A 10,992-nucleotide genomic window follows, 5' to 3' on the forward strand; every position below is an offset into this window, starting at 1 on the left:
TGGGCTCTGGGTGGAGCCAGGAATGAGGGGTTCAGGGTGTGGGAGAGGGCTCCGGGCTGGGGCAGGGGGTTGGGGTGTGTGTGGGGGGGGTGAGGGCTTTGGCTGGGGGCATGAGCTCTGGGGTGGGGTAAAAGATGAGGGGTTTGGGGTGCAGGAGGGGGCTTGGGGCTGAGGCAGGGTGTTGTGGAGTTTGGAGTGCAGGCTCTCCAGGAAAGAGTTTGGTTGCAGAAGGGGACTCCAGGGCAGGCTGGGGCAGGGAGTTGGGGTTTCAGGAGGGGGTTTGGGATGCGGGGTCCCAGTGACACTTCCAGGAGCCATGTGGAGCTAGGGCAGGCAGGGAGCCTGCCTTAGCCCCAGACCCCCGCTGCGCTACCAATCAGACTTTTAACAGCCTGGTCAGCAGTGCCGACCGGAGCTGCCAGGGTTCCTTTTCAACTGGGCGTTCTGGTAAAAAAACAGACACCTGGCAACCCTACCAGTCCCTGCTATTGTCGGCAACCCCCTCCATAAAATCCTGTTCATAAACCTATCAAGGGCCATCTTATAACTACTACTTGCATCCGACGAAGTGAGTATTCACCCACGAAAGCTCATGCTCCAATACGTCCGTTAGTCTATAAGGTGCCACAGGACTCTTTGCTGCTTATAACTACTTTAGTTTAATTGTTTACCCCCAACACTGCTCCCACAGGGAGGCTGCTCCAGAGCCTCACTTCTCATCTAACTTCCAGCCTGGATTTATTCCTGGCCAGTGTATACCCCCCATGTGTCACTTATCACATCCTGAGGCAACCTGCTGCTGTAAATCACCTCGTCCTGGACACGCCCCACCTGCCATGCCATGACAGCGCCTCCTGTGTCACCCCCAGCGGTCGGGGACGGGAGGTGGGCTCGACAGATCACTGGACGTGGCAGCTCTTTGGGGCCGGCACTGCCTCTGGTCTGTGGTTCTGGTTTGTACAGCACCTAGCGCAGTGGGGTCCCGGACCAGGATGCGGGGGCCCCTTGGCATTCTGGTACTACAGCTAATAGGGTCCCAGTGGTTGTGGGGGTCCCTGGCCCATGGTGACTGAGGGGATCCCCCATGGTGGGGATGCCCATGGAGAACGGGGGCTGGACAGTGACCCCGATCCCTCCTTTGGGGCACCAGGCGCTGCCCGGCTGCCGCTCCTAAGGCCCCTCCAGCCCAGCCCCGAGTCAGCAGGCGGCTGGGATCGGCCTCGCGCACCCAGCGTCATCCCAGCCTCCGCCCCCGGGGGCGCCTTGGCCACACTCAACATGGCCGCCCGGGCGGGCCAGCCCGGCACCGAGCCGGCCTCCTCCGGCCCCGCTGGGCTTGACTGACGTCGCAACCGGCCAATGATAATGGACGGTGCGTGGGCCAATCAGGGCGAGAACGGGGCGTGAGGGGCTGGGGGAAGCTGCCAGGTTAGGGTGTCTCTACTGCCTGTGTAGTTTGGTTGCGCTGTGCAGCATCTGCCACGTTTCCCGTCCAGTTGTGACCTGGCCTGATCTTTGCTCCCGGCGGCGCTGCCGTCACCACGCGGGGGTTAAACTCCACTGGGGGGGGGCCGAGGCCTCCGGCTGCAGAGCGTCCCCTCCCAGGCAGCAGCCCGCCCTGCTGCTGCTGCTGAGTCACTGGTGCTGGGGGCACCCCAGGGTGCCGGGGGGTGCTGAGAGCCACTGAACCAAGCTGTGAACCCTGTATGTGATGGAAACCACTTCAAACCGGGGGGGCAGCACCCCTAGTTCCAGCACCTATGCTCAGGGCTGCACTGGCCTAATAGGGAACAGGGCCAGGCTCTCAGTCTGTCTTAGGGCCGCTGAGAGCAGGTTCGGGACCTGGTGAAAAACAGCTTTCGGGCCCCCGCAGCAGGGGCGGACTGGCCAAACTGGGCTGATGAAGCCGGGCCCCCTTCCGGACCGCCGGGCCCTGGTAATTTGTACCGGCTTCCTCCCCACTGTCTTCGGCCCTGGTCTTAGATTTGTAGATTGTGAGGTCAGAAGAGACCACTGTGATCATCTAGTCTGACCTCCTGCGTCACGCAGGTCTCGATCCAAGCAGCCTGTGGAGAAAGCTGCTGCACCCAGCTGTATTATTATTATTATTGTCATAGCATGTGATGCTCCGTTTCCATGTGAACAGGACCCCTCCCCGCACCCCAAGACTTTGCAAACAGCAATGGTCTATCTTGCTCCTGATGGTGCAGAGAGATTATGGGTCTGTGCTGCGCAATAGTCCAGCTTCGTCCCAGCAGCCTCCACTGAATCCAGATGGAGCTTTGAATGAAGGAATTTGTCATCTCCGCAGGCTGCATCTCTGTGTAAAAGATCAGGCCAGCGTGTGTGTCTGAAGGGTGCCTTTGACCTGCAGGGCTGCTTTTGGACCAACACTGGATTGAAAGGAATGGGTAGCAGTCCATGTAACTTCATGTCACAGCAGCTTAATCCTGGTGCTGCATCTCAAGAACATAAGAATGGCCATACTGCGTCAGACTAAAGGTCCATCTAGCCCAGCATCCTGTCTTCTGAGAGTGGCCAATGCCAGGTGCTTCAGAGGGAACGAACAGAATGGTAATCACCAAGTGATTACCATCCCCTGTTGCCCATTCCCAGCTTCTGGCAAACAGAGGCTAGGGACACCATCCCTACCCATCCTGGCTAATAGCCATTGATGGACCTATCCTCCATGAATGTATCCAGTTCTTTTTTGAATTAAGTTATAATCTTGACCTTCACACCATCCTCTTGTTGGAGAAAAACTTAGTTTTCGCTTTTTCTTTGGGTGCAGCAAAAGTAAATACTTTATTATTTTTTCAGTAATTACAATGGAGGGAGAGAGTGTTTTAGGACACAGGGTCGCCCCAGTCCCGGACAGGTCTTTTAACAGGTAAACAATTACAGCAAGCATTTATACTTTTGTTACAGACAATAACAAGCAATAATACAGACAATAATGAGCAACAGCTGCATTTTGTTTATACATAAGCTATCCTGCTATCTTATTTTTTTTACTTTTAGAAGACACCAGTCTGCATATTTGGTTACAAGTTGCAAGGTTGTAATAATTTTTTACACAGTTTATTTTCCTTTCGCCTTACACCAGCCTTGCTTTTGCAAGTCTTACGTCATTAGGGTTACAGTGTGGCCTGACTTTTGCTAACTTACTGACATGCATTAAGATTCCCTTCAAATCCTTGTTAATTTTTTTTTAACTTTCACACTCCCCCATTTTGTACTTTTAGTACAACAGATATTTTTACATTTTTATTTGCATTAAACCATGGATTTTAGATACTACATTAGATGTTTTAACCTTAGGGGTTTTCATTGGATGTAATGACAATGCATGATTAGTATGGACATAAAAGGTATTACTTTTAGTACATTCTTTACAACAACAACATAATTTTAAGCTAACTAATATTAATACAAGCAATAACATTTTTATAGCAATAATATAATGGGGTTGTTATACAGTTTTGGTCACAAAGCACAATACATTATACTTAGTACATAAGTGGTGGTTTTAACATACACACAGCTATCATTAACTTGAAAAAGGAGGTGTCCTGTCAGGATAGTTCCTTATGTTTTACCCTTCCAGCAAACGTTATTATGAACAGTGACAACTTTCCCTGGCTTCAGTTTATAGATACACTGAGCGGTGGTGTTTGTCTCGTGGCCAAAATTGTTGTGTTTAATATTTTCATGGTAACACTCTAGCAAGGAGTTCCACAGGTTGACTGTATGTTGTGTGAAAAAATACTTCCTTTTGTTTGTTTTAAACCTGCTGCCTATTAATTTCATTTGATGGCCCCTATTTCTTGTGTTATGAGATGGAGTAAATAACACTTCCTTATTTACTTTCTCCACACCAATCATGATTTCATAGACCTCTATCATATCCCCTCTTAGTCGTCTCTTTTCCAAGCTGAAAAGTTCCCATCTTATTAATCTCTCCTCATATGGCAGCCGTTCCATACCCCTAATCATTTTTGTTGCCCTTTTCTGAATAATTTCCAAGTCCAATATATCTTTTTGGAGATGGGGGGCGATCACATCTGCACACAGTATTCAAGATGTGGAGATACCATGGATTTATATAGAGGCAATGTGATATTCTCTGTTTTATTATCTAATCCTTTCTTAATGATTCCCAGCATTCTGTTCACTTTTTGACAGCTGCTGCACATTGAGTGGATGTTTTCAGAGAACTATCCACAATGACTCCAAGATCTCTTTCCACATTATTTTTATATGAAGTGATCTAATGCCTTTATATTGCAAATGCAGGCTGCAAGAAGGAAAGCAACAGCATCCAACTCCTGACAAAATAATTTCTGGGCATCCTATAAAATAAGGATTTTGTGTAAATAGAACTGGCCCGTGTGCCTGCCTAGAAATGGGACCCTGCGTAATAGAAGATTTGTGCCAGTTACAAAGATAGCTTGGAAAATGTCATTGTGGTTTAGATTATAGAAAGAGCCTGGAAATCAGCATCCTTGTATTATGACTTGCTTAATGGCAAATCATTAAATTCATTTCATGTTCTTGTCCAAATCCTGTGTGGCATTAAAGATGGCATTGGTTCAGGGCCTGATGTTCAAAGGTGACTTTAATAGGAACTGTAGATGCTGAGCAGCTCTGAGATATCAAGCCTTTAGTGACTGTTGCAGATATAGAATAGACTTGAAAATATTGTTAGTTCAGTTAGTCTCCATGGCAGAATTGGTGCTGTGCAGAGATGCACTGTCTATAATTATAATAATTGGAGATATACCAATCTCCTAGAACTGGAAGGGACCTTGAAAGGTCATTGAGTCCAGCCCCCTGCCTTCACTAGCAGGACCAAGTACTGATTTTTGCCCCAGATCCCTAAGTGGCCCCCTCAAAGATTGAGCTCACAACCCTGGATTTAGCAGGCCAATGCTCAAACCACTGAGCTATCCCTCCTCCATCTGTCTGGCTCTCTGCCCCCAGAGATGTAAACTGTGTGTGTCATTATGCGCCACTGGATGGAATTAGAATTGTTTTTCTTAGCCCCTATACTGCGACCAGCTACTAGAGATTCTCCTTTAGCTAACATTTTAGGAGTCTGATTTCTGGAGCCTGAGGATCTGGGTTCTCTTGCTGTTGTTGTGAAGTTCCAAATATTCACAAGCTGCAGCACTGCGACAGGCAGCCATGAAACCCTAGATTTTTTACAGTATTTCCTGTTAGCCACATGGTGCAATTAGTCTTTGTGAAAGGTGCCTTGACTGAAATTCTCCATTTAGCCACAGCAGGCAGTATGCAGGCTGCCCCAAGCCATTAGGGTATGGGATTTCTGTTGCAGACAGCTGTCCATTACAGTCTGATCGCTGGCCACTCACTCATTTCACACAGGCTCCCAAATCAGATGGCAATAACGTTTGACCAGTACTGAGCTGGTCTGAAATTGAACCATCAACATGCAGCTAAAGCAGGGATCGGCAACCTTTGGCACGTGGCCCGCCAGGGTTCTTACCCTGGCGGGCCGGGATGGTTTGTTTACCCGTCGCATCTGCAGGTTCGGCCAATCGCGGCTCCCACTGGCTGTGGTTTCGTCACTTTAGGCCAATGCGGGGCAGCGGGAAGCAGCAGCCAGCACATCCCTTGGCCCATGCCGCTTCCTGCAGTCACCATTGGCCTAGAGTGGTGAACCACGGCCAGTGGGAGCCGCGATCGCACGAACCTGCGGATGTGGCAGGTAAACTGGGTGCTTACCCCGGCGAGCCGTGTGCCAAAGGTTGCTGATCCCTGAGCTAAAGGTTCCATAACACGTACCCCTGGGTCACTTCCTCTGGTAGTTATATTCTCACTCCCTTTCCAAGGGGCACACGATACATGGGACTGTTCAGATGGGGCAGCCCTCCCTGTTGCGTTCTTTATTTTTCTACAACCACATGCTGCTTTTTACATCTTCCTTCTCTCCTCCCCCCCGTCAAAACAGATCTGTTTAAAAATGTAGCATCTGCCACTGTGCTGTTTAAACCTGAGTCACAGTAAACTTAACCTGTTCTTGTCACCTGCTCCTTTTCCTCATTCTTGACACTACTTGTGTTGATCCTGAATCTTTAATATGGTTGTGCGGCTAGAGACGTTTACGTAATATAGGGAGCTTTCCTAACCATCCAGGATGGAGTTATAATCTCTCACACACGCGGACCAGTCTTTCTTGTAAACAGGTGTGTCACACGTCTTGTGATCAGCCATACGTATACTCTAAAATGTCAGATGCAGGTATTCTAGATCAACTTACTGTGTGGGTGACGCTGCTGTTGGCAGCACAAAGCTCCTGGATTTTCCCTTTGCTGCAATGACTCTTCCAAACAATTGTTGCTGCCAAAGTCATCCCTGACAATCCATAAAGAAGAGCGAGTTTGTTCGGCTCCTTTGATGCCAGCCAAGCAATAAACCACAGGGTTTTTATTGACTAATGGGTCTGTTGCTGGACAAATCATGCATCAAACATCACACAGAAGAGGGGTGTTAGTGTCAGGAGTAAGGGAAGGACCCACAGTTAGCCTGCTTACCTGCTAGCTTAACCTCCTGATGAACACAGCTGGGCCCAAATTGAGCTGCCTCATTGGCTGGGGATCAGCAGACCTGTGCTTAAGACCAGCAGCAGAAGCAGCATGCTGGCTGCTGAGAGCATTTGCCCATGACTGTGTTAGCACCTGCTCATCCTAGCCTTGGACCCAACTTCTCGCCTCGCCGCACTCTGAGTAACTTGGTTCCAAACCTAGACTCTGACCCTTGGCTCAGACTCTGATTCCTGGCTACTGATTCCTGCTCCAACCACTAGGCATGCCTGCCCATGTCCTAGCAGGGCTGCCCATTGGGGGGGCAAGTGGGGCAATTTGCCCCAGGCCTCGCAGGGGCCCCCATGAGAATATAGTATTCTATAATATTGCAACTTTTTTTTATGGAAGGGGCCCCCGAAAATGCGTTGCCCCAAGCCCCCTGAATCCTCTGGGTGGCCCTGTGTCCTAGTCCCTAATAGTTAGTCCAAATATCCTGCCCAAATTCCAATAGAGTAAATTACATTCTATATCCTTACACTCCAAGGGCAGCTTCAATTGGAAAATGTTCTTCGTTTCCTGTGGTGTAGCATTGCTGTGTGCTGTCAGGGAACATCCCAGCTACAATCCACCCCGGAGGCAGCTGCATTTCACTGGCTGACAAAGTGATTCCTGTGTGTATGTAAGGTCCAATCCTGCAAGGCACTGAGCATCTTGTGTCTGTGTCTCTGTGGCATTTCTAGGGTGCCTGTCACTTTAGTATCTAAGAGGGCCTGCGAGCCCTCAGCTCCCACTGACTTCAAGACAAGGGAGTTGAGGGCCTCAGGACCTTGCAAGAGGCTCTCAGCAGCCTGCTGAGTCAAGCTCTATAGTCCTTTAAAACAGCTGGGGATCCTGTGAGATGAAAGGTGCCATGTCAACGTAATGGTACGCCCCTGGGTGGGTCACCGGCAGTGAGGCTCAAAGCGGGGACCTTCGGATCACAAAGCATAAGAAGGCACTACTGCCTGAATTAAAAGACCCAGCTCGGATAGCCAAAGCTGCAGTAGGCCCAGCCAACACTAGAGGAGGACAGACTGCCACACTGAGTGGGTCTGGGTTATGCAAATGTACTTCATTGCTGTAGTATTGTTAGCCAAAGGGCCAGTTGGGCTCCTCAACCTCGCCTTGATGGTCACCTTCTGAACAGACTCATCTGCTCCCCACAATCTCTGGGGTGGAATTTTTTTACCCCCAGATCCCAGTCCTGCCTGTAATAATAGCACAACACATCCAGTACATTACACAAAACTCACGGCAATCCGAATGCTACCATACATCCATTCCAGCGCAGGTTTTTATAATCTTCTTCTTCCCAACTTGATGAGCTTCCTCCACATGGATGTTAAAATGCCTTAAAAACCTTGCTGACTGCCCACACTATCCAGAGGGTGGAGGAATCACTTTTTATGAAGTGGGCTGTAGCCCAGAAAGCTCATGCTCAAATAAATTTGTTAGTCTCTAAGGTGCCACAAGTACTCCTGTTCTTTTTGCCCAACACTGTAATGTGGCCACCTCTAAGGTGGAGTGCAGCATCTGCTTAACAGCAACACTGCCCAAAAGTTTTAAGTAAGAAGTGAAAAAATACAGCCTGCAAATGAAACTGCAGGCAGGAGGCAGAATGTAATTGGAATCTGACCAGGACACCAGGGCTAATAACCTCATTCTGGCAAAAATAAAAAAAATAACCTTGCATAACAACCGTGGTCCTCCTACAAAATCTTATTTGTTGTGTGTGCTTAAGGAGATCCTATCCTCAGTAACTTTTATTGTTTGCAGCATCAAACTTGGGCCTCATCTTATGTGTCAATGTACCCAATTATTGTAATGGTTATGGTTTTATTGTATTCCCAATTATTATAACTATAATTGTTTGAATTTGTGTTTAGGTTATATTTGGTGTTTAGTCAATTGTAATGGTTTTAGTTATATTCACCTGGTTATAATTGTTTGGTTTGTTTGCAACAAATCACCTGTGCCCTACCATAACAACTACTGTAATGATCATAGATCAAGGGGCAGAGTGTTAGCAGCCCCCCAGTAGATAAATGTAAATGCAATGTCAGTACTGTTTTTACTAAAAATCACACTTACTATTTACCACAGCCAAAAAAGTCTCAGCTAACACTAACAGCTGAGCTGGCCGACTTCTCAATTAACCTTAAAATTAAATGGCAAAATCTTACTGATAGCCTAATTAAAAGCAAAAAAGTAACCAATTTTTTAAAACAGACAGATAACCAAGTAAAAAAATTGGACTATTCATATCATACATGCCAACGGGGACATGTTAAGAATTGCCACTGCAAGCAAATAACAACTTATCATTGGTATGATATATTCTCTGTATGGTCCCCAACCACCACTGGCATTCTATCAGTAATGCTACATCCCTTGATAGTTGTCTTGGTATTAAATTGTATTTGTATTATTGAAATGTTTAGCATGTGCTTTTAAATAAAAAGAATGTACAATAGATTGGAATCACAAACCCATGTTGCCTCGCAGTACCTTCTTTTAAACAGGTTACATAGAAAGTGACACTAACGAGTATATGTATATCGTAGTGTCAAAAGGGGGATTATGTAGGGATATTAAAGAAGGTTTATATTAGACATGGTTTATATGAAAAATGATTTATTGTTAGAAATGATTTATTGTTAATTGATACTTTATAACTGAAGGTTTATATTAGAAGTAAATGTGATTCCCAAGATTTTTAGCTTCTTACCTGCAAGCCACCAGCTGTGTCTATGTGAAGCCTGCTCAAAGAAATACTTTGTATAAAACTTGTTAAACATTAATTAACTCTAAGTAAGCCAAAACAGTAGCTGTTATAGTATATAGATAGAGACCCCCACCCTCTGTAAGTTTTCATCTCACTTTATTTTTGAATGTTAAAAGACAGGGAGTCTCACATAAATTGTCAAGTATCAGAGGGGTAGCCGTGTTAGTCTGGTTCTGTAGAAGCAGCAAAGAATCCTGTGGCACCTTATAGACTAACAGACGTTTTGCAGCATGAGCTTTCGTGGGTGAATACCCACTTCTTCGGATGCAAGTGATGGAAATTTCCTGGGGCAGGTATATATAAGCAAGCAAGAAGCAAGCTAGAGATAACGAGGTTAGATCAATCAGGGTGGATGAGGCCCTGTTCTAGCAGTTGAGGTGTGAAAACCTCAATTGCTAAACAAAGACTGTGAATGGCTTGCCAATTACAGAACCAGTTTCTCCTCCCTTGGTTTTCACACCTCAACTGCTAGAACAGGGCCTCATCCACCCTGATTGATCTAACCTCGTTATCTCTAGCTTGCTTCTTGCTTGCTTATATATACCTGCCCCAGGAAATTTCCACCACTTGCATCCGAAGAAGTGGGTATTCACCCACGAAAGCTTATGCTGCAAAACGTCTGTTAGTCTATAAGGTGCCACAGGATTCTTTGCTGCTTCACATAAATTGGTAACACCCCAAAAGGTAAAGAGACAGTGAAATAGATGTAATTAAAATAGAGAATGTATGTGGATAAGTGCCTAGTTTAAATAATGAATAAATGGTTAGGGAGTTACCAGCCTGAAGAATTCAGTGTCGGCTGAAGAAGGTGTCAAGTGGGATCAACCAGATGACCCCCCGGAGGGCAAACTGGAATCCACCCCACCACCTCAAAGGAAGAAAAAACAAACATCTGACAACATGGAGCCAGCCACCTGCTGATTGATTTAGCAACAGCAGAATGAAGCAACTCTCATGGACTGACATAGGAATAAATTCCTATAAAACTGGACTCTGAAGACTAAGGACTTTGAGTCTATAGTTCTGCTGCCAGCCTCCAGGAGCATCTGACACAGACTCAGCTCCATCCTCATGACCAAGATACCTGGCCAGTATCTTGGCATGAGCAACGTCTAGGCTGGTAACTATAACACCTATACAGAACCTGAATAAATATATATATATATATATATATATATATATATATATATATATATATATATATATATATATATATATATGAGTGTGTGTATGTATAAGAAATAAGTAGTGATAGAAATAAGTAGTAAAACAACATTGTTTGCTTTTATCTTTTGCTTTACTATTATATTTACAATAAATGTGGCATCTTTGCCTTATCCCTCTTAATAAGATCCTGCTGTTTTTTATTATATTGGTATAACAGCACATGACTTATGAGGAGAGACTGAGGGAACTGGGATTGTTTAGTCTGCAGAACAGAAGAATGAGGGGGGATTTGATAGCTGCTTTCAACTACCTGAAAGGGGGTTCCAAAGAGGATGGATCTAGACTGTTCTCAGTGGTACCAGATGACAGAACAAGGAGTAATGGTCTTAAGTTACAGTGGGGGAGGTTTAGGTTGGATATTAGGAAAAACTTTTTCACTTGGAGGGTGGTGAA

Source organism: Mauremys mutica, chromosome 1 (genome assembly GCF_020497125.1).
Source record: "Mauremys mutica isolate MM-2020 ecotype Southern chromosome 1, ASM2049712v1, whole genome shotgun sequence".
Lineage (NCBI taxonomy): Eukaryota > Metazoa > Chordata > Testudines > Geoemydidae > Mauremys > Mauremys mutica.